The sequence below is a fragment of the Hylobates moloch genome, unplaced genomic scaffold (assembly GCF_009828535.3).
Source record: "Hylobates moloch isolate HMO894 unplaced genomic scaffold, HMol_V3 SCAFFOLD_5, whole genome shotgun sequence".
NCBI lineage: Eukaryota > Metazoa > Chordata > Mammalia > Primates > Hylobatidae > Hylobates > Hylobates moloch.
In genome coordinates, this window is record NW_026652280.1 from 112,397,395 (window position 1) to 112,420,976 (window position 23,582).

Sequence of the window (23,582 nt, forward strand, 5' to 3'; positions counted from 1 at the left end):
AGTGTAGAGACGGGGGCATGGGGGCCTAGGCAGAAGGTTTGCTGGCTATGTCAGTCTGGGGTCACAGGCCCCTTGCAAAACTGATGAAAGCTGCGGACCGTCAGCTCAGAAAAGAATATTAGCATTGCACACAGTCGCGCAAATCAGCCTACAGTTTCAGAGGGACCAAGGACTCCCGGAAGTTCCTGGAACCCAGGGCCTTAAGTTAAGGTCCCTGGTCTAGCTCCTGACTCCTGAAGTCCTCTGCCCCTTGTCTCCGTGCCGGACTTGCCGGTGCCTGGGGGCCTTCTAGCTGGTTCTGCAGCCGCCTTCCCTTGTCAGAGGAACTTGGGCACCTGCCCCTCGCGGAGCTCCCCCTGGGTGCTCACCTATCCTGGGGTAAGGAAAGGCGCCCCGAAGAAAAGCTTTCTTGGACGGCGCGGGGAGCAGCCGATGCCTGGGGCACCGAGGGCGACGCCGGGCAGACCAGGGAGGCACTGGCGAAGGGCAACGCGCGGGGGCAGGGCGGAGAGGTGAGGGAAGCTGCGAGCAACTCCGCCCAGCCCCAGCCAGTCGGTCCAACGACCCCTGCCGGTGCCCCAGAAAATCCCCCTCCCGGCTTTGCGCGCGCGGCCCCTCAGACCCCAGTGGGTTTCCCTTTGACCTCTGAAGGTTTAAAGTCCTTCTCTGGCTGGGTCTGGCCAGCCCTCCAGGAGCGATCCGTCTCTAGTTCCCAGGACCCCCTCCAGCCGGGCACCACCGCCCAGCCACAGCAGGTGCGGGGCTGGTGGTGGGGAGGGGAGGGATGGGGGCCAGGATTTGGAGCGTGTGACTCAGGAGTACGGGAGGAGGGGCTAAGAATTCAAGAAGCCTGTGTGAGAGCAGCTCCGCGCTCCAGCACAGCAGAGAGCGCTGGGAGCCGGAGGGGAGCGCAGCGGTGAGTCAGGCTGCCCCGAGCCGATCCCGAGAGGGGCGCAGCGCGGGCGCGGGCCGGGGTGGCTGGGCTTCGCGGGAGAGTTTGCAAGGATACCGGTCTGGCGAGCTCTCTGGTTACCCCCGAGGCTCCCGCGGGCCGAAGAGCAGCCCTGAGAAATGTCCCGAGTGGGTGTGGGGGCGCGGGACCCTCGCGGGAGGACGAGTCGGACCGAGGGAACGGCGTTCGTTCTGGTCATGGAGTTCCTAGTCCCGGGATGGCCTGCAGTCCCGGGAGCAGCCCTGGCGCCTGCAGAAGCCCAAGGCCATGCCAGGGTCTAGCTCGAGGGCTAGAAGTGGATAACGCGCAAGTGAGGGAGAGCGAATGGGCGCGGAGAGGGATGCGCCGGCAGCTGGCGCGCCGGGGCGGGAGGAGTGGCGGCCAGCACCGCGAGGGGAGTGCAGAGCGCGCGGGCTGAGGTGAGCGCCGAGTCAGGAAAGTGCTGTGCGGCCCCCAGGTAGGGGGACGAGCGGAACGGGGCGCGCTAGACCTGGGGCAGTTCCCTCAGCGCGTCTCCGAAGGGCTGGGAGTCGTGACTGAGAGCCCCGGGGGTTAACGCAGGAAGTCTGCGAGCCAATGCCGGGGTCCGTCCGGCGTACCGGGGCCCTCCACGGAGCCGCGTTGGACAACCTCAGGTCGAGGTCGCCAAGGTTCAGCCCTGCCACTTGGGTCACACGCTTCATCTCCAGCTGTCTGCTGCCAGGTGTGGGAGAAGCGGGCGTGGAAGGTTGGGGCGGGGAGTGCCTTGGGTTCAGGCGAGGAGGATCTAGGGGAGGGAGAGAGGACTCAGGGGTCAGGGAGCTGCAACTTTGAGCCAGCAGAAACAAGCAGCTTAGCTCCCTCTAATTACAAACCTCCTTCTAAAAAAAAAAAAAAAAAAAAACTCCGAGATTCTTAAGGAAGGTGTTTCGTGCTTGAACTTTTTCTTCTCTTGTGATTTGAGAGATTAAAAAAGAGCCTGCTTGCTAGGCTGGTTTTTCCAAGTTGTTCCAGGTTGGAAGTTGTAACAGTTCGAAGGATAATTTATGAGTGTTTCATGCATTAAAGTGTATTACAGCAAAGCCTTTTGGGTGCTGTGGGTATTAAGAAAAACTTAGTGCACGTTCCCAGCTGGAAACCAAAATAGTGCTCTCCTGGGTGCCTCTGCCCCATCTGTCATCCAAGGCCAGTGGAAATCCTGTAGAAAAGGCACTTGATTAATTGTCCTGGCTCCATCCTCTGGGCACACCCACTGCCAGTGCCAGTCCCCTCCTTCTCAATCCATGCACAGCCAGCTGCACTCTGCAAATGCAGAAATGACAGTGGAGGCCCCATCGGTAACTTCTATCCAGGGTCTTCAAACTCTTGAAGCCCTCAGTTAAGTCTGTTGGAGGGGAATCTTTCTCCTTCTTGAGGCAGTGCAGAAGGCAGCAGCCATTGGCCCCTGCCAGCCCTTCTTACCCTGTGTTTACGGTTTCCTCCTGAATGTCTGAAACTTTCTCCCTCTGCAGAGTCACAGAAGAAAGGCTGTATCAAACCTGATGGTTTTCTTTTGTTGAATAAGTCATACGTCAACCTGAGCAACCCAAATGTCAATTCATGATGGGCAGTGTTCCCAGAGGGTCAGAGGAGACGGGCAGGTCTGGGGGCTGAGACTGGCCTAGCTGGAACTGACTCACACAAAAAGTGAACATTCCTCTTGTTGAGGGGGGATAGGGTTAATGCCACATGTTGCCAAACTCCTACCCCACCCTTTCCCCAACATCTTTATGCAGGTGAAGGGAAAAAGGAAGCACCAAAAATGGGAAGCCGAGATCACTGGGGCATGTGAACACTAATTTGACAGAAGTATAGGAGCACCTCAGAGGATTTTAGAACCAGCTGCTGGCACCACTGCATTTCCGACAGCAGCCCAGGCCCACCAGAGAAATGGACTGGGCCCACTCAGGGCAGTCATCCCGGTGTTGGTGACTCTTTCCCTACTTTTAACCCATACCAAGGAATGAGGTTCTTGCCTTCTCCTATTGCCCACCCCACAACTCTCCTGCCCCAAGGGCCAGTGGGAGCAAGGAATGAGGCTTCACGCTCTCATTCTCTTTCAGGGAGAAATCTGTGCCTTGGACAAGAAGGGGGCCCTGGCTGCCGACATCAGCAGGGAGAGTAGGGTAGGGCAGGGCAGGGCTGGAGCCCGAGGGAAGTTTCTGATGAAACTGATGAAAAAAAATCACACAACTTTACTTTTTAAAGAGTGCTGAGCACTCCTGCTGCTCATTGATGGAGTGCTTTACTGCAGTATCCTGCATCAGAGCAGCAGGGAAACTACACAGAGATTCAGCCACTGCTCTTCTCTACTGGGCATGGAGTAGGGCCAAGGCCCAGATCCCCAAGCAGATGTCAGTGCCAGACCCGGGAGCAGAGGCTCAGCCATTTACCTTTTCCCAGTAAGAACTTTCACTGGCTTCAGAGTCTAGAGCAAGCCTTAGAGACCTTTGCTGGCAGCAAATTCTCTGCTCTCAGGAAGCAGTGGAAGGTTTGCTGACGGCTTGCATAAAATCTCTGGATATCTGTGTGCAAACAACCCATGCTCCCAGAAAATACCTTTCTGTGACACAGAAAGAGTTCCTGTGTGTTTCTTTCACTAGCACCTCTGATCTCACAAACCATCAGCTCTCAGCTTAGCCAGTTCTGAGAAATCAATTCTGTGGTGGACCATTTTGAGAAAACAGTGTACAGTGGCATCGGGTAAATAAATGAGGATGAAAGACCCTTCCCCAATCCATTCCCATGAGACATCGCTTAAGATCCTAACTCCAAATAGCAGTGAGGCCAGGATGATCCTGAGGCTGATATGTGAATGGAGAAACTGAGGCTTTGGGGTCCTCGGTCTTTTATTAGGCTGTGCAGAAGCATGGAAACGTCACTATTTGAGCCGAGGAGAATAGACCTTCAGTCACAAAGTTTAGTGAAGACCAGAAGAATGAAAACATGTAATGGAGAAGACTTTCTGGTGGTTCATGATGTTTTCATTGCTCCTCTCTGGGCTACTTTACATGCTTTTGAGGCCTCAGACTATGACACGGTAGGAATCAGATTAAAATGTTAGGATGATCCCTTGATATTCTTCTCCTATATTTTAGGTAAACTTCCTGTTATAGTTTCCTCACTTGTGGGAAAGGAAGGGAAGTAGCTTTGTGACCTTGAGCAAGTCGCTAAACTTCTCAGGCCTCACTTTCCCAACTCATTAGGCAAGTATATTGGATTGATATTGTTTGTGAATGGAGCAGTCAGCATTTTAGGACAATTCTTGGTTAAGTGTGACCAATCTGCACAGTGCAGATAGTTTAGTATTCCTGCCTCACCTCCTAAATGTCAGAAGTCATAGTGACAACCCCAAATGCCCCTCACAGAGGGCTAAGTGTATTCAAAGATAATGCTGCTCCCAGTTGAGAAGTCTTTTGGAAATTACCAATAAGGGCCCTGTTGTTGGAGTTTCTGTGGTTAATCATTAAATTGGGGCTCCAGAAGTCAATCCCTGGGCTTCATCTTCCAGGAGCCAGCAAATCAGACTCTAGGCCACCATCGGCAAGGACCTCAGTGCTGTAGTCCCACCAGGTGTCATCCTTTGCCTTTTGTGAGTGAAATGGACTACAAATGACCCATGGGAAAAGAAAACCAGAAAGAGTAAGGTGAAGGGACAGGTGCTATTAGAGCATGGCAGCTTCCTACTCTGCCATATGTTATTAAAAACACAGGCAGACTGCATGCCTGTGGAGTCTGCAGCATTGGGAGGAAATCCTTCCCTCCTTTGCTAAGTGGATCACACTCTGGCATCAGGAGGTTCCTTCCCTGAAGCAAAAGCCCCCAGCACTGACCACACTTAATACAACATGAGTACACGTTGACATCGAATTAATACAACTGTGCCCAAGCTGTGAAAATAAATGAGAATTGATAATGTGACATTTCACTGAAAAAAAGTAGGCTAGCAACACTACACTTGAGGGATGGTGCTTGTGGCACTGGGTTTATTCTCAAGTAGAATAGCTCATTATTCTCACCTCTGCCTCAAGGTCTCATTGGGGGACAGAAAATAGAACTATTTGTTTATTTATGGTACATAGGGTTAAAATGAATAATGTCTTCAGAGGGTAGGAGGGTATTATAGGAACATATGCTTACTACTCATGCCCAACTCATTACAAGTAGAAATGAAAAGGAACTGCAGAGCTTGGTGCTGATTTCAAAAGAGAGAAAAAAAAAGAAAAGAAGAGAAAGAGAGAAGAGAGAAAGAAAAAAGAGAAAGAAAGAAAGAAAAAAGAAAGGAAGGAAGGAAGAAAGAGAGAGAGAGAAAGAAAGAAAGAGAAAGAAGAAAGAAAGAAAGAAAGAAAGAAAGAAAGAAAGAAAGAAAGAAAGAAAGAGAGAGAAAGAAAGAGAAAGCGAGAGAGAGGGGAGGGAGGAAGGAAGGAAGGAAGGAAGGAAGGAAGGAAGAAAGAAAGAAAGAAAGAAAGAAAGAAATAAAGAAAGAAAGAAAGAAAGAAAGAAAGAGTGTCTTAAGGAGCTCCCTCCCCAAATGAGGTTGATCTGATGATGAAATCTGTCAGGTGGAACTAGCAACAATGCGTTTGAATTGCCTAAGACTGTAGCCAATGCATTCACGTGCGGGAAGTCTTTTTTTTTTTTTTTTTTTTTGGTAGTACTATTAGTCAGAGTTAGACAGTCAGGATTTCCCTGAAAATCCACCACTAGGCTAAGCAGATTGAGATGTTTTGACACTTTTGGCACCGCCTGTGGTGGCTTCTGCAGGTGGAGAGCCCTGCAAATGAAAGAAGCTGGCTATGAAGTCAGTGGGAATGAACCGCCCAAGTTTCACACAGAAGCCATTCCACATTGGGCAATTTCAATCCACTACTACAGGAATAGTTTTCCAATAACCACGAAGTATTTGTTATCAGTACAGATGGGCTGATTTTCCCATTTCTTTTGGCTGCTCCTTCAGTAGTCAGAGTTGGTGGTATAGGTCACCTCCCCTCTGTGTGCAGTTGCTAAGTGAACCCAGGGAGGATGGTCTCAAGAGCTCAGCCCTTGCCCAGGTTAGGGGGTGGGGGAGACTGTCCTGACCTCAGTTCTTCATCATTACAGATGGATTACAGCCCTCATTAGTAACAGAGTGACTTGCATGTCTCACTTGCTCAGTCTAGTGAAATGCCAACCCATTTTTGGATCTGAGCAGACCTGGCTGAGAGGTCAACAGATTGAGGTACTGCCTCATTACTATGCATAACTATTTATTGAACCCCTATTGTGTATGAGTGATGCCAAGCGGGACAGACTCCCTTTGGATTATGGAGAACACTTTCAGAAAAAGAAGTCACACTGTTTCTGGCTGCCTGAGAGGTGCTGGACTAGGTAAGCAGGGGGAAGGTCAGAGCACTCCAGGATAGTGAAGACATAGGAGGGCTTCTCCTGTCCCTAAGTTTTCTCATCTGTAAAACAAAGATATTAGTAGTAGCTATGCTGTCATCTGGCTGTTGTGCACATTAAGTGGGAAGGCGTAGGCAGAACAGCAGCACAGGCCTGGCATGAGGTGGGCACCAACGAACATGAGCTTCCTCCCCTCACGTTCTCCCTTGGAAGGGCTGATCTGAGGGGAGCCCCCACTTCATGGTTGTTTTTTTTATTTCAGGTAGGATAACATCTTTTTTGTATTTTTTTAATGTATCTGTGCATATAAAGCTTTTCTGCATTGGGAGGAGACATCTTTTTGGTTGCATTGAAGACTTCTCTAGGAATTTACTCACTGATATTTTGACCTTCTGTAATTAACATTCTCATTTTGATAGAATTTTAACCAAATATTTCATCTTGCGAATTATCTTAGCTTCATAATGTCTGGGTAAGAGAAGACTCACAGAGGTTCTCCTGTAATTTTCTTTCAGAGGCAAACTTCTCCTCAGACTTTTATTTCAGAAATGTTATGCAATGCTCTCTAAAGAAGGCATTTCTTGAGAGTGACCATGTTTGCTGGCAGCTTTAAGAATGTTTTGCTTCCTTACTCCACGTAACAACTCCTCTGTGTCTTTAGGATTTTAAATGTCTTAGGAATTCTTCAAGTTTACAAGAAAAGAAAGAGAAAGTGAATTTTGCTATGGCAGCGGGGCATTTGTGCTCTCCCAGACCAAGAACCAAGGGTTAAGCAGCTGTTGCTGAACTACACAGAACCTGTGGTTAAAGGGGAAGATAGTCCTCGCCCCACAGGGGAGAGGGCCCACCATATATCAGGCTACTGGATAGATTTTCTTCTCTCAATTAGCATTCTTATTAATATGCTACCTGGGACACTGGGCACCGTGGGGACTCAAAATAAATATAAATCATGATCCTGCCCCAAGGAGCTTGCTCAGGAGTCATAACTAAAAGGCTTAGGGGCTCATCAGAGAATATGAATGAGCTGAGGCCAGAGATTGCTGGGGCTGTGAAAAACTAGAGAGGCTATGCCTCATTGTTAAGGGACAGGCCAACCATTGCTGTAAAGGATTGTAGGTCCAATACAGATCTCTTCAAGAACTTTTCAAGAAAAGCCAAAACTTTGAGACTGAAAAGCCAAAATTTTGAAATTTCTTCACTTTCCATGCATGGGTACAGACCAAACAAAACTTGTCTGCAGGCTTTTTAATCTTCTTATGTAAATTAACACATGGAGTAATTGCAAGCAGTATCAAAACTGGAACTAGTAGAAGTACTAATTCAGTGAATATATGACCTCCAAGAGGGGACAGGTCTGGATGTCAAGAAGACTTTCAGGGAGGCTCCTCGGGGGCAATGAGGGGCTGTCCCATAGGCAGGTAGGATTTTACAGGAGTCCTGGCACACAGTCAGATAGAACTGGATTTAGGTCCAAGTTCACTTCTCATTAGCTCTGTGAGCACATTACTTAACCCCTGTAAGCCTCAGTTTCTTCATCTGTAAAAGGGAATCATGATGCCAACTGATTTTTGAGGGCAATTGTGAAGGGGAAAGGAGAGAGTGCTGGAAAGTTCTTACCGCAGAGTCCGGAATGTAGCCAATGCCCAGTAAGCTGAGGCCCCCTTCCCAATGTGGACCCCCTCATTGACATTGCAGACAATTGCTTTTCAAGGATTTCGAATTGCTTTTTCTGCTCCAGGAAAAGCACAGGGGGTCTGGGTTATTTTTCTCCTCTCCTGCCCTCTTCTTTCTTCTCCCCGAGGCCTGTGGCTGCTTGCCCAGTTGCCCTTTGTCAGAATCCCACCCTTTAAAAACCCGACCTGGGCCACAGCAGAAAAACACAACCCTACTCAGTAAGGAGGAGAAGTACTCCAGGAGGCTGTATAGACACGCACGGCAAATATTTAAGGAATTCTTAGGAATAAAAAAAAATTCGTAAATCTGGATTTTTGCATGAGGCCATCACAGGAACATGTTTTCTCAATTAGCGTGCACATTGCTTGGAGTGAAGTCACCGAGTCCACAGCCCATCAGGGCTGACTCGAGCTGAGCCACCTGATCAGACTTCACTTTCCATGACCTAAATGTGATTCAACCAACCCTGCCACTGCCCCTAGCTGCTGAAACAAAATCATCCCTGAAATCCTAAACCAGGGTGGAGATGTACATGCTCCTCTGAAAAGCAATCTAATTTCAGATCCTGGTTGTATTCACCCCAAATTGAGAAAGACAGCACTACTCTGGAGGGTGGATTGACAGAGTCCCCACAACACCTTGCATGTTTCTTTTCTTTTACCATTTATTGTTAGATGGCGACTGTGTGTAGCCTTTCAGAACAGATGCGTTCTTTAGGTTCTGAAAACAGAGAAAATAGTTTCTTTTGCTAAAGCATACATCAGTTGCCTAAAATATTAGCAGTCAGTGCCTGAGATGAGTGATTATATATTCTGGATGGTTTCCTGGACTCTTTTCCAAGCAAATGGCTTTGTCAGATATTTGTAATTTCTGAAATATTTTATTAATGATGTCCTCTTGCCAGAGGGATGGTCCAGAGTACACAATTAGCTGCATGCCTCAGAAGCGAGATGCTGCCCAGCATCCACTAAGATCAAGCAGGAGTTCAAGGACACTTCTAATCAACTGCCATAGAGCAGAGAAAAGAAAATGTTTTTACAAGTTGAAGGCCGGGTGTGTGGCCCATGCCTGTAATCCCAGCACTTAGGGGGCTGAGGCAGGAGGATCACTTGAGGACAGGAGTTTAAGGCCATCCTGAGCAACAAAGTGAGACCCCATCTGTACAAAAATAAAAATAAAAAAATCAGCCAGGCGTGGTGACATACACCTGTAGTCCCAGCTACTAAGCGGGTTCAGGTGGGAGAATCACTTGAGCCCAGAAGGTTGAGGCTGCAGTGAGCCATGATCATAACACTGCACTCTAGCCTGGGCAACATAAGTGAGACCCTGCCTCCAAAAAAAAAAGAAAGAAAGAAAGAAAAAAGAAAACAAAATACAGGTTGTGAAATCAACTTAGTGTGCAACTCTTATTAGGGAAAAAAATGAAAGAGAATAGAGTAACATTTTCAAAAATTAATATGCATTGCATATAGCAAGGGAAAATTTTTATGAAACTTTTGTTTTAGTTGTACTGTATGTATGTACATATACATATATATGCAAACTGGCTCATGATAGAAAATGTATTTTTTTACTATAAGTCATAGTCAAAAAAAGTGTGAAAGCCACGGGCATAGACAACAGCATGATTTCGAACAGCGGATGGCTCTGAAGCCAGGCAAGCTTGGGGTTAAGTCCCAACTCTGTGATTTGCAGTTGTGTAATCTTGGGTAACTTTCGTTCTCTAAGCATCAATGTCCTCATCTGTAAGGTGAGACTAGTTTCTCCCTTGTATAGCTGTTGTGTAGATTAAGTGACAAAGATATATGAAGTACATCTGTGAAGTACATAGATAGATGTATGAAGTACATACTATGAAGTTCTGTGCCTGTCACCAAGGATACCCTCAGTAAATGAGAGCTGCTGTCATCATCTGCCTTCCCCTTGCCCATTCCTCCTCCTTCTCTTCTTCCTCTCCTTCTCTTCCTCTTCCTCCTCTTCTTCTTTTCCCTTCCCCTCTTCCTCTTTCTATTTCCTTCTCCTCCTCTTTTCCTCTTCTACCTCTTCCTCTTCCCTCTTTCTTATCTTCTTTGTAACTACTCAACCTCATCAGAACTATTGACAACGATTTTATCCCTAAGGTTTGCTTTTTCTCTGGCAAACACAGCAAAGAAGCAACAATAATCGTATCTTGTCTTTGGCCCCACCTTCTGCACTGTCTTTCTCCCATTTCATGCTTGCAAAGCCATCTTTCTGTGATTCTCTTCCCCAAGCATGACCATAACAGTAATTGTCCAAGGGGCACAGGACATCCTCCTCCCGGTCACTGGGCACTGACAGTGGGTAGCATGGCCTTTCCTGGCCTTGCCACTGGGGTAAACGCTTTGGTCCTAGTGTGGGTTCAGTGACTTTGGAAGGAGCTTCTGATCCCACAAAATCATATCCTTCCCCTTCAGTATATTTTTATAAGAACAACAGGGCTAAGATACCATTAAAATGTTGATATTGTCAAAATTCTAAAGAAGTTTCTGCCCAGAGCAGAGAGTCTAACATTTTCTCCCGAGCGAGGCTCCAGGCTGCCACAATGCGGAGGGTTTCAATTTCTCCCCTGGTATAAACAGTTTAAAGGCTCTTAATGTGAATGCTGGAGCTGACACCCTCAGGTAAACCCTGATCCTAACTCTAGCCCTCAACCCAATGGGCAATCTGTCACTGACCTTGGACCTTTGGTTCCCAGTGGAGGGCACATGAAAAGTGACCCACACTAAGATTCTACCTTAGGGCCACAGAGGTGACATGTCCCAATTTTCTTGAGAGCCTGGCTAATGTAGCCTCTGAGGACAGATCAGTGATGACAAACTGCCTACCTCTTAGTTCTCATGGAAGCTTAGCCTGTCCCCGTTCTGTATTCTCCCTTGTTCCCCCAGGGCTCATTCCAACTCTCTCCTAGTAAAATGCCCTCCCACTGGGCCCCATTTTCACTGCTAGTACTCATAGAGAATTGTTAGTGACATCTCCTCTCAAATGCTGAATTCCTGTCCAGACCAAAGATTTAATGCTGCTTTTTAGGCAGCTAAGACATCTCTATTTGAGGTTGCAAGGTAGTGGGACAGAAGGCGAGAAAAGAGAACTGCTTCTAGTGATAATGTTCATCTTTTTAAGTGTATCCTCTTCTCTCCACCGCTCATTCCACTATTGCCTGTAAAATTAATGTCGCCAAGCCAGTTGCACATTTTAAATAATATTTATAGCAGAAGAGAGACATTTGTCACATCATGCCCTGCCCCCACCTCCCAAGCAGGTGGATGATATTGAGCCAAGCACCAGGGAGCTGGAGTGGACTGCAAACAAGCCAGCAGAGAGATGTTTAAATTCATTGCTATTGCACCTGTTTTTGAAGGAAAAAGCAAATGCTGACTTACTTTTTTTGTGCTGAAAAGGTGGGGTGGAGAATGTATTTCCACCCTTTCTGAAAATTGCAATGACAAATGGAATCAATTGCCCCTGAAATGACACACCACTAAGAATGTTTCTTACGCATGAAACGAATTACCTTTCTTTTCACCTGGGTTCAAGAGTGTTGTGTTTGTGTTTTCACAGGGAAAGTGTGAACGCTAGAAATGTTTTCGTTTTCTGTTTTGAAGAGGTCAGACTCCAAAGCTTGACTTCAGATTTCATGCCCATGTGTCAGCATCTCTGTGTCTTGGAAATGAAAGAAAATATTTTGGGGGTGGGGTTTTCAAGTGCTGTTGTTTTTGAACTTTTCCAAAAAAGAGCAGGAGATGTCAGAAAGCAGAAAGCTTAATAAAGCAACACAAATATGTTTCAAAGGTTCTTTTTAAAGCATCTTTATGATTAAGCCAAAAAATAATAATTTTAAGTTGACATGGTGCACAAAATGTTCATCTTCCAGTCATTTTGACTTCTTAAATGACTATGAACCTATTACAGAATTCTGACCAGCAATATTGGTGTTTAGAAAAATCTGTTTGTATCTTCTTTCAAGAAAGAAGATACAAACTTTTATGGTTTGGGAAACATAAAAGTTTTCCCAAACTTTTGTGGTTTGGGAAACAGATTTTCAATAATACCTAGATTTAGGAGATGAGGAATTTATTCCTGATTCAGAATCTTACTAGCGGTATAATTTAGGCAAATTACAGAACCTCTCTGAGCCTCTGTTTCTTAATCTGGAAAATGAGAATAATGCTACTTCCCCTGCATATCTGTTAGGGCTGTTGCACTAGATATGGTTGATGGATGGGTAAACATCTTGGTTGTAGACACAGAAGGTAAGATGGGAAAACCTGGACCAGGAGTGTGAAACTCCAGGTGCTCGTGCTGGTTCTGGCCTTAGTTGCATGAGGGATCTTGACAGTCACTTGCCCTGGTATTGAGCAGTTCTGGCTCCTCCTGGGCCATTCCAAATGCAGTAGGAGAGGTAGATGCACTCACATAAACTTGGGCAGAGATGAGGTATTCCTGCCATGGTCGGAATGGAGGCCTGTGCCAGGCATTGAGCGGAACCTTGTGAGGCAGAGGCCAAGAACACCACAGAAAAAGCATGAATGTGGAAACAGGCTTTCCAAGGTTCCAGTCCCAGGAGTCATGCTTAAAATGCATGTGATGGAAAGCAAGTTGCTATAGTGCTCTGATTTTCAGTTTCTTTGGCGTGAAGTGGGATCAGTAGCACTTATTTCTTAAAGATTAACCAAGGTGGCTTTTGCTCAATCATTTGGTTGTCTAAAACTTGGATATAGTACCTTATAGTAGTTTAGTACCATTGCCACCACCATTGAACACAAACGAGTGCCTGAGGAGCTCCCCAACTACTCAGTCTAAGGCAGATGTAATAACAGTGCCAGGACGCCTCAGGAATACACATGTCCCTTCCTTGTCTCTTCTCCTAATGTCCCGTCTCCCTCATTAGTCCTCCTCCCTGGCCTCCTTTGCTGGCTTCTCCTTATTCTCTGAACCTCTAAATATGGAGTGCCCTGGAGCTTAGCTTTCCTTTCTAGATCGCCCTCTTCCTGGATGATCTCATCCTCCCCAGGCATGAGCTACCATCTACGACTTCTGGATGTTCATTTCCAGCCTGGATCTCTCCCCTGGGCCCCAGACTCTTACATTCTACTGGCATGTCCAGTTGGATGTCTAAAGGACGTCTCAAATTTAGAATTTTTTTACCCCCAAACTACTTTTCTCCTAGTCTTCTCTAATTTAGATAATGATATAATTATTCCCACAGAATAATCTAGAAACCATCCTTGATTCTGCCTTCCCTCTCACCTTTTATATCCAATTCACCAGCAAGTTTGTTGGCTTCACCCTCAAAATGTAGTCAGAATCCAATCACTTCTTACAGTCCACTGCTCCCTCTTTAATCTGGGCCAGGGTCACCTCTCACCTAGACCTCTTCCTGCATCTCTTGCCTCTGCTGTTGTTTTTCTTTTAGGCCAACAGCAGCCAGGGTGCCCTTTAAAAATATAAATTGCAATGGTTTTTCCCAGCTCTGAGCCTCCCATGGATATCCATTATATGTAGAATAAAATTATCTTGCCATGGCTTTTTTTCAGTGGTTCTTAAATGAAGGTGATTTTTCTCCTAGGAGAAATTTGGCAATATCTGTGACCACCTCATTTCTGTGGTCATAAAGGAGATGGTGGAGGCTTCAGGGGTGTTACTGGCAGCCAGTGGGTAGAGGCCAGGGGTGCAGCAAAACAACATGCACAGGACAAGCACTTGCAACAAAAAAATCTTCTGACCCAAAATGTTGATAGTTCTGGGGTGGAGGAAACCTGCCTTATACAGTCTGGACCCTGACCATCTCCAGCATCTTAATCGCTCCTCCCCTTGTGGTTGTGTGGTGACCACACTGACCTTTTTGCAATGTCTTCAACATGCCAACCTTGTTACTGTCGTGGGGCCTTTGCACTCACTGTTTGCTCTATTTGGGACACTCCTACCCACAGGTCTTCACATGGTTAGCTTCTGATCGACATTTTTAGGTCTGCTATCACCTTTTGATCATCCTAATCTAAAATATCTATCCTACCCCCACCAAGTCCTGCCACTCTATTCCCCCACCCTGCCTTACTTATTTTTTAATACTTAATTTTATGATTTGTTTTCTTATTTTATTATCTGTCTCCTCCACAAGAACATAAGAATGAGGGCAGCAACTTTGCTGTGTTCATTGAGGGATCCATTCATCATGTAGTAGGAGCTCTATAAGTCTTTGTCAAATGAGTAATTCAACAAATAATTGACAAGGATAGCACGGACATGGCCTATGACAGAATGTTAGGAGAAGAGATCAGCGGGATCTAGCATTTCAGGGAATGCTTTCTGGAAGAGACCTGCCATGGGCTGCCCTGTGAGTTTCCAGAGTACCCCACCCCTCCAGATGAGCTAGCCCTAAAATGGAGAAGGGCTTCCTCTCAGGCATATATGCACCCACTGTAGCCTTCTTGTAGAGACAGCTGTGGATTTTAACCTGTGGTAGGACAGAGACCCAAGCTGTAGGGCTTAGGGGTCCAGGCTCTGATGGAAGAGAGGAATCAGGAAAGAAAGTGAGTAGGAGAGAAGCAGGGCCAGGAAAGAGATGCCGAAGCTCAGGTTGGCTCAGGTCAGGAATGGAGCCCAGTATAGAGGGAAGGGAGGGGCCAGGGAAGGACAGCTCCAGAGGAAAATCTCTGGGTTGGCTCATCCTGGGGTGAGGATCCAATTGAGGAAGCTATGAACTGGAAGGCAGATAAGGGACAAAATCAAACCTTTCATGTAGCCTGGCAGAGACAGAGTCCTGTTTAGACATAGTGACCCATATAGAGCCGGTACCACATGAGAAACATGACATTATGACACACACAGTTCCAGGACAGTCTTGATTCCAAATGCTCTGACCCATCATCAAACATTGATTTTGTCCTTCAGTTTTAGAAAGTCATGACAGTAACACCACATGTAACAGTGCTTAGCAATGCCAGGTGATGGGTGCGTGTTCACCTCTATCCAGGTAAGCCCCTTGTACCATCTCAAAATAATGATATTGATGTCCAGTTCTTAAGGGAGATGAAGTGAGCAGGGCAGGTAATAGATCATATTTCCAAGGTCCCAGGATTCCAGGTTATACAAATTCTGGGGTTTGCAGATCACACAGTCTCCCACGGCAGAGGGATGCCTGGTGGCATGTACACAGCTCTGGTCATCCTGGCATTGTTTCCAAGAGAAAGGGTATGGTCAGGGTCTGTGCCCTCAGGGCCACCTCAGGACACTTACTCATAACTCTGGTTCATTCTGCTGCCTGGATCCTTCTGAGGAGATGACTACATGTGATTAGCTGGCCAACACCTCATTTTATTAGTCTGTTTTAAAGTTTTAAGGTAACACACCTAAGATGCAGACAGCTTACTCCAACCTAGCAAAAATGTCGTTATGAAAATTTACAAGGTCTACAGAGTGATATAATGGTGATGAAATTCAGATGTGTCAAATTACCCTCATGTTTAATTTAGCCTGACTCAGTCCATAGAAATATGGATTTTCCCACAGATGTAGTCTCATAGCTGCCTGGGCACTGTGTGCTTTGCAGGGCTGAGGCTATGATAAGGTTGCCTGTCCCACAGCCTTAGAAGTCATAAAACAGCCTGTGCTGACCATCCCTTCCTGCTTCCTCAGAAAGCTGCTGACAGGCCACTTTGTCTTTTCATTCACAAAACCCATCTGCCAACTGGTCTTTGGGATCCCCTTCCATCATTAGGTCCTCTTCTTGGTAGACAGATTTGATACTCAAACTTCTGCTCCGTTGAAACATGATCTCTGGATCTTCATTCCTACTAAGAAATACAGGGCTGATGAAGGCTCAGACCCATACTCATCCCAGGGCCAGATTCTAAGCAGCTGTCAAGTTCTCTCAGTTAGCAAGGTAATAAACCCCACTCAGCAACAATGAAACAAGCAAAAGCCTGGACCTCGTCCTTCCTTCTTGCTAGCAATGTGACTTTCAATAACTTGTACAAACTCCCTCTGATTCTCAGCTTCCTGAACTGTTAAACCAGAATAATAATAATACTCCCTTATAAAGTAGTGATTATAAGAAGAGAACATATGTAACACTTAGCACTGTGCTTGGCACATAAAAGCTGTTCAACAAATGGCAGCTATCCTCATTATATTATTAAAATCTTGGGAAGTAAGATTTCAGACATCAGTCAATGACTCATGGAAATGTTTTAGAGCTTGAGGTCTTTGCAAAGTGAGAGGGCAGGAGAGTGGAGTCTAAAACATGGGGAGGAAATCCCCATGCAAGGAATGCAGAAGGTCGTTGCCATGGCATCATGGTGACTGACCACTCATTTGTGGGCTAAGCCCCAGTAAGCCAGTGCAAAAAGGGAGTAATAAAAATGTTGCTATAATTATTAAATATAGCAATGCTTATAAAATGGCTAACATAGCTCCAGGCACACAAGCCTCAAAAAATTTAGAGTTGTTATCACAACCAGTCTTCCCTTGCTAGCTCCTTTGTCATTTTACGCTGGTCAAGCCACTATTTAGACAGGTCCAACCTGGGTTCCTAAGACACTATTTCACAATTTAGGGGGGACAGTGCAGCCCCCACCCCAAAGGTCTCTTAGTGTCAGAGGGCATTTATAGCCTCCAAAAATCACTCCCACAGATTTCTGGGGCCCACTCCTCGTAGCCTCCAGGTGGCTTTGTCACATTTAAAGGTAATGTCATGCTATGCACAGAAAGGGAACAGCCCCTTTCCTTTCTTACCATGGGCCTGGAGTTGGTCCCACCTGGCTGTCACCCTTCATTCCTGGGATGGTCATGAAAGCAAGGGATCTGTATCCCCTGAAAGGAATTTATTCAGCACCAGCAAAGGGCAAGGCGCCCAGACTTAGCTTTTGCCATGGGCCCTGCCAGAAAGTGCTGGGCAGGGACAGAAAAGAAATTCCAGAGACAAGGTTTCTCTAGTGTCCTTGGACTTGGGGAGAAGTAAATTGTAGAGTTGTGTCACTTATGATCGAAGGTACCAAAACTTTATAAAATGCCGTGAGGATATTTTGTCCGTGTTCCTAAGCAAACAGAAAAATGGAGAAACATTTTGGGTCCACCAAAATTGGTAGTTAGGATGAGCTCTTACTGCAAGGGCCATGTCTATCTCAAGCTAATTATGCAGCAAGTATGACTGCATCCTCACTGTGTGCATGCGCTACTCTGGGCTTTTGGGGGCTGTAAGAACATTTGAGACTTACACCTGCCCATAAGGGGCTTGCCATCTGTTTGATGCTTCTTATTTCAGTTTTAATTATGAGGAAGACTTTAGCCTTTTGAGAAAAGAATCACTGGGATGAATCTAATACTACAGGGCTGGCTGTCAGGCAGATTCTTTTATGACCCTGTGGCCTTGGACATGAAAAGGAAATGAAAACATTTCATTATAAGGTTTCTTCTCCCCTCCTGCATGCTCTACCATCTGCCCTTGGCTATGACACACACACATCATGCAAAAGTGGAGCCATTTCTGAGGCAATGGCAAACATTAAAGAACGGCAGTCCTTTCAGACTCAAAAATCCATAGAATCCTAGTGTTGAAAGAATAATGAGAAATGATTCAGTCCTTTTGTTTATAATAAATGCAAAAAAAAAGGAAGGAAAGAAAACAGAAAGCTGGTGGATGAAGTTCCTTGATTAAAAATCACAGTGTTACTAACAGCCCACCTAGCCCAGGGCTCAGTTCATTTCTTCCTCCCATTCTTTGATCAACTATTTATTAAGCACCAACATTGTACCAGGAGCTGTGCTAGCCACTGGTGACATAATAGTGGAAAAAAACATACATAGTTCTCTCCCTCCTGACAGGGCTTACAGACTAGCCGGGAAGTTAATTAGTCAGCATGCAAAGAAATGGCCATTTCCACGTGCTAAGTGTCATGAAGGAGAGTTCCGCGTGCTGGTCCATACTGCATCTTAGTGGGCAGAGCAGGCTTCCTGGAAGAAGGGATGATTCATCTGAGTTCTGAAAAGTGGGCAGGAGAAGGAGAGGAAGGATGCTCCAAAGATAAAGAGAAGTCCTCCAGGAAAATGTCTCACATAGTGGTGGGCTGCAGCCAGCTCACACAGGCTCACCCCTGCTCCACCATAAGCTTCTCTTCCCAACTCCACTCCCAGTGAGGCCACACTTCTAACCTGGAATTGGCCACACTAGGGATAATCACACGGCAGAAAGTAGCAGATGCTCCAAATTAGGGCTTCCACCTCCTTCTGCTTTGTAGAGCCATTTTTTACCAACACTTCATGGGCTTCATATACAGTGGTCCCCCGCTTAGCTGTGGTTTCGCTTTCCAAAGTTTCAGTTACCTGGGATCAGTTGTGGGCCGAAAATATTAAATGGTAAATTTCAGAAATAAACAGTTTATGTTTTAAATTGTGCGCCATTCTGAATAGTGTGATGATATATTGAGCCATCCCACTTTTTCTGCCCGGAACATGAATCATCCCTTTGTCTGCTCTCTAGGCTACCTGCCCCTTAGTCACTTAGTAGCTGGCTTGGTTGTCAGATTGACTGTCACTCATTACCCACTTAGTCGCTGGTTTGGTTATCAGATGGACTGTTTCAGTATGGCAGTGCTTGTATTCAAGTAGACCTTATTTTACTTGATAATGGCCCCAAAGGACAAGAGTGGGGATGCTGGCATTTTCTCATAATTGTTCTATTTTATTGTTATTGTTTTTTATCTCTTGCTGTGCCTAATGTATAAATTAAATTTTATCATAGGTTATGTAGGTTTGGGGAAAAAGACATAGTGTATATAGGATTTGGCACTATTTACACTGGGGGTCTTGGAACATATCCCCTGTGGATAAAGAGCAACTATTATATTCCACCTGTTTTCAGGCTGAGGGTGACACAAACACTGCCCTTTAAGCCACCAAAGGCCTGGTCCTGCTCTTGCAAAAACTCTACCAAATGCCTGTTCCCAGAAAGGCACTGTCAACAAGTGACTTGGACCTTGGGGCTGTTTGTTTCAGACCCTGGGCCATCTGGCTTCTCCCAGGATCCAGAACATCCCCACGAGTTAATACCAGGCAGCTAAGAAAGAGCCTGTTCTTGTGGTCTTCGCCACCCCCTTGCCATCTAATGATATTTATCAACCACCCACGCCTGCTCAGTGCTGTATAAGACACTTGGCCAGGCAGATCTCAAGTCGGGCTTTGACCCCTCAGGAATTCAGGGCCTGGCTGAGGTTGCCAGGCTGACATTGTTCTTCCTTAACATAAGGAAGAACTCAGGCCATTGGGGGCACAAGAACGAGGGCTGGGTGCCCAGCTGAGGGCATGGTTTAGGAGATGGTACTGCTGCCATTTTTTGTTTGTTTCTAGGCACCAGAAATGCCACGTGAGTAGGGGTTAGAGTTCATACTATGTATGATTTGGTCAAGTTTTAAAAACAACTAATGCTACCACCCTTGTACCCCCACTACCATTCCACTTCTCCAGAGAAATTTGCCAAAAGAAAAGGTGAGTTTTGAGTTCTTACTAAGTCTGTTAGGAAGCAAGGATGAGCAGCCATCCCAGAGGCGAGGGTTTTGCAGTAGCAGTGTCTTTGTTTCCAAACTGTGTGTGTACAGGTGTGTACATGAGTACGTGTGTGTGTGGTGTGTGTGAGTACATGTACACGTGTGTGTGCTTGTGTGTGTATAAGCATGTGTTTGTGGGTGTGTGTCTGAAGTGCATACAGAATGTGGAGAGCAACAGTGTCTGTGCAGTGGTGCAGGGTGCGAAGGAAGCAGCCAGATAAGGCTATGAGATGGAGAATCTTGAAGAAGAAGGCCAGTCACCGGGTCTGGTTAAGAAAAGAAACCAGGCATCCTGGATGGACAGAATTCCCTTCCCTCTGGTCATCTCTCAGCTCCGTAAGGGAGTGACTCTCATTCTTGGCCCATGCTGGAGAAGACACCCCCTGCACTGTGGAACTCAACCATTTACTATGCTCACCTTTAGTCAGACTTAAATGCTGGATAAGACCTGTATGTCTCCCCACCAGGACTCTAGTGAGAGCCAGGCAGGAACGTACAGAGTTTGAATCTGGGGAGTCCCATGAAGCCATTCAACAGCATCTGTCCATAGCTCTGGTGTAAGCTACACTTGGGCCAACAGTGTGTCTCCAGGAGGCTTCCACCCAAAAGCAAGAATGAGAAGTAATTTGGGTGGCATTGCCAGCTATTGATGGCTAGGCTTGAATTCATTCTGATTGTCAGCTGCATGTTTGGGAGTGGGGAGCAGGTAGGAGTGGGCTCAGGGGAAAGGCTCCCAGAAGGGCATACTGTTGGGAGAGTAGGGACAAGCAGGTGGGCTGCCAGGGAGGTGGGGATGTGGTGATGCAGAAAGTTGCTATTTGAAGGCCCTGCATAGAGTAGAGAGGTAACAACAAAGAAGAGAGGTGGCTGGAGATCACAGAGTATATAGGGGTGGAGGCTGGTGCAGGGTGAGCAGACAGACCATTGGAAGGTGGGTGGACATGAAGATGGCCCTTGGCTGCTTTGCAGAGAAACTTTACCCCCTCCCAGGTCTTGCTTCCTCCTTCGCCCTATGCTGTGGCCTGTCAGCACAGCTCACATGCTACTCCTTTTCCTGACACTGCCTTGGAGTCAGGGGTTATCCACTGACCCCATCCCCACCACTGGCAAAGTATAATTTGAGGGTCCTGGCCCAAACAGTGAGAGTCAGTGAGAAAGCCTGGAGGGGAAGCACTGTCCAGTTCTCGGTAGCGAGACTGTGGGCAGTCACCATTAAAGCTGTGCAGGTTGTGTCCTGTCTAGGGCATCTAGCTAAGGGGATGAGCAGGGGCTCAGCTCACCAAACCATGCCCCTGGCAAGGAGCGGCCTCTGCCTGAGAAAGGGGCATTTCTTCTAATTCACATGACGCTTCCTTAGGACTTAGCTTCAGCCCCCATTCTGGGAGCCCCTGCAGGCCATGGAAGGGAGGCCCCAAGAGAGAATGGAAAGGCCAGAAAATGAGAGAGAGCATATACAGTGGGGTCCCAGTGGAGGGGGCAGCCTTTGGAACAGGGAAAGGTGAAGACCAATATTAGCCACTTTACAAGTCACCGAGAGTCAGCCCGGGGCTATCATTTCACTACACTGAAATGCTTGTGGTCTGAAGATGAAGGGATGTTTTCCTTATTGACATTGAAATAATTAACTTGTTTATGTTATTATGCTCATTGTCTAAACATTGTTCAATAAAACATCTTATTGCTGATAACTTTCCAAATGTTACAGTAAACACGGGACTCCTGCCAGCGGCAGGGATGCATTTCAAGTTACACAGTGAGCACGGTGTTTGCTTTGCTGCCAGAGTCACTTGACTAAGGTCTCCTGACTGTAGCTTGGCCGCAACTTCTTATCAATCCCAGGTGAAGAGCACTCTGATAAAGAGCAAATTATTCTCTGTGGTCAGATCCCCAAATACGTGGGTGACAAACACAGTGGCATTGTTTCCTTGACTGAGTCTTGTTTTCCATGTGTAGGAGGAATTCCAGACTTGAGAATTCTGCATCCAGACTTCATAGATTTCTTTTTTCTAATTGAGACAACACAACTAATGATAAAGAACAATACCAGCCTGGCTTTTAAACTCCAAAGGCTCTGGGTCAAAACCTGACCTCCATATGAATTGGAGAGGGTCCAACAGCAACTACTCTCTTCTGTTGTCAAGCTAGGCCGTGGGCTCCTCCAGACTAACTTTCCGTTGGCTTCTGGGGCATGGAGACAGAGCAGATGTGCCTGCCTGCTAATGCGCTGTAGGATGGAACTGCTCGCCCAGCTTATTGAAATCAGATGCACAACACTCGAGCTGCCCTGCAAACAGATGGTGGCTCCACGCAAGCGCCATCGCATTGGAAAATTACAAGGGCCGTGACTCCATCCCCTCTCCACCATGTAAAACTGCATTTTTTTTTTTTTTTTTACCAACTGGGTAAGAGACAGTCCTTCTCTTCTCCATACATCCACTCTGAGGGGCCAGGCCCTTGTGAAATATAGCACTCCTAGATCGCTAAAGTAATATGAAAATTTGAATACCATGGACAATTCTGGAAGGATGTACCCTAAATATTAACAATCATTATCTCTGAGTAGGAGGGAATTGGAATTAAAAAGCAGCATGTCATATCTGGACTTGTACACACTTCTTTGAGAAAATTACACCCAATTCTCAAAGAGTATTCAACTTGTCAGAAACAAATTCTGAGATTGTTTGGAAATTCTTTTTTAATATGCAATATCCCTTAACAAAATTTTATCTTAAAATTCTAGATAAGCAACTATTTCAAGTGGTCTAAATTTTAAGTTTCATCTAAATTATATTGAATTTCTTTGAGAATTTCTAGGTTAAAACTATGTAATCTGAGTAAAACATTAAGTTAGAGTAAGTTTGTTGGTTGATTTTGGATATTTACATAAGCAAACATGGATATATAGCTTCATTTTCGTCCTCTGTGCAAAAATTAAACAGCTCTATTCATAGGGCTATTATGAGCATTAAGTGAGATGATCCATTTAAAGTATTTACCACAATACCTGACTATACAAGATATATAAGAAATTGTAGCTATCATTAGCTATATAATTTTCATTTTTTTTTTAAAGATGACACCAATTTCTGCAAAAAAAACAAGTGGACAATCAACAAGGAGATATCAATTGGCTTATTTTCTGAATAGATGTGAGTGCAAAACAAATATCCAGGGCCCCTACTCAAGTCCTCCAGCCCGCATTGGCTCTTAGATCTCTTCCCTGCCAGCCCTAGAGGTAATGAATGCTTAATTTGGTGTGGCAGGAGTTTAGGATTAGAAGAGAACTTAGAGATAACCAGTCTGGGTCATTTTACAGATGGTGAGATTGAGCACAAATGGGTGATGACTTCCCCATGTCACAGAGCAGCAAAGACAAGACTGTAGTGCTCTGACCACTCCTCTTTTCACTCCGACAGATGGTCTCTCTGGTTGATATATAACGACATTGACTCCTGCTATTGCCACATTGACTCCTGCTATTGCCTTTTACTACATTGTGACATCACACAGCACATAGCACAGCCCTGGGTGCATAGTAGGTACTTGATGAATGGTTTGCCTAATCCACTGATGTGCCAAGTGTATGCTTGACAATCTAAGAGACAGGAAGTCAAATAAGACAGAATCCCTTCGGGAAGCTTCAAGAGACTGACAAGGAAAGTCACAGCAGGGGACGAGGGGGGTCTTAGAAAGGGGAGATTTGTTTAACTTCCTCGACAGGAGAATGAGAGTCAGAAGTCGAATCATGTAATGAACCTCAGTGAGCTCGTTCTTCCTACTCCCTATGCCAGACAAGTCCCAATGCTACTACATATTTACCAAATGTACATTTATAGCCCTTGACTTCTCCCCTAACTCTACATGTCTATATCAACTGCCTATTCAAATTTTCCATGTGTATGTCCAATATAAGGTATCTCAAATATAGCTATCTCACTATATAGGTATCTCAAATTTGACACTTTCAAACCTAAACTCTTGATTCTGCCTTC

General features: G+C 45.9%; 1 protein-coding gene across 1 annotated transcript in view; it reads left to right on the forward strand.

Moving 5' to 3' along the window:
* Positions 1-885: 885 nt before the first annotated feature.
* The window catches only part of NGF (nerve growth factor), a 52,375-nt gene continuing 29,678 nt past the window's right edge, over positions 886-23,582 (forward strand). Inside the window, exon 1 of the mRNA XM_032151963.2 lies at positions 886-916. The gene's annotated coding sequence lies outside the window, so the exon portion shown is untranslated. The remainder of the gene's footprint in view (positions 917-23,582) is intronic.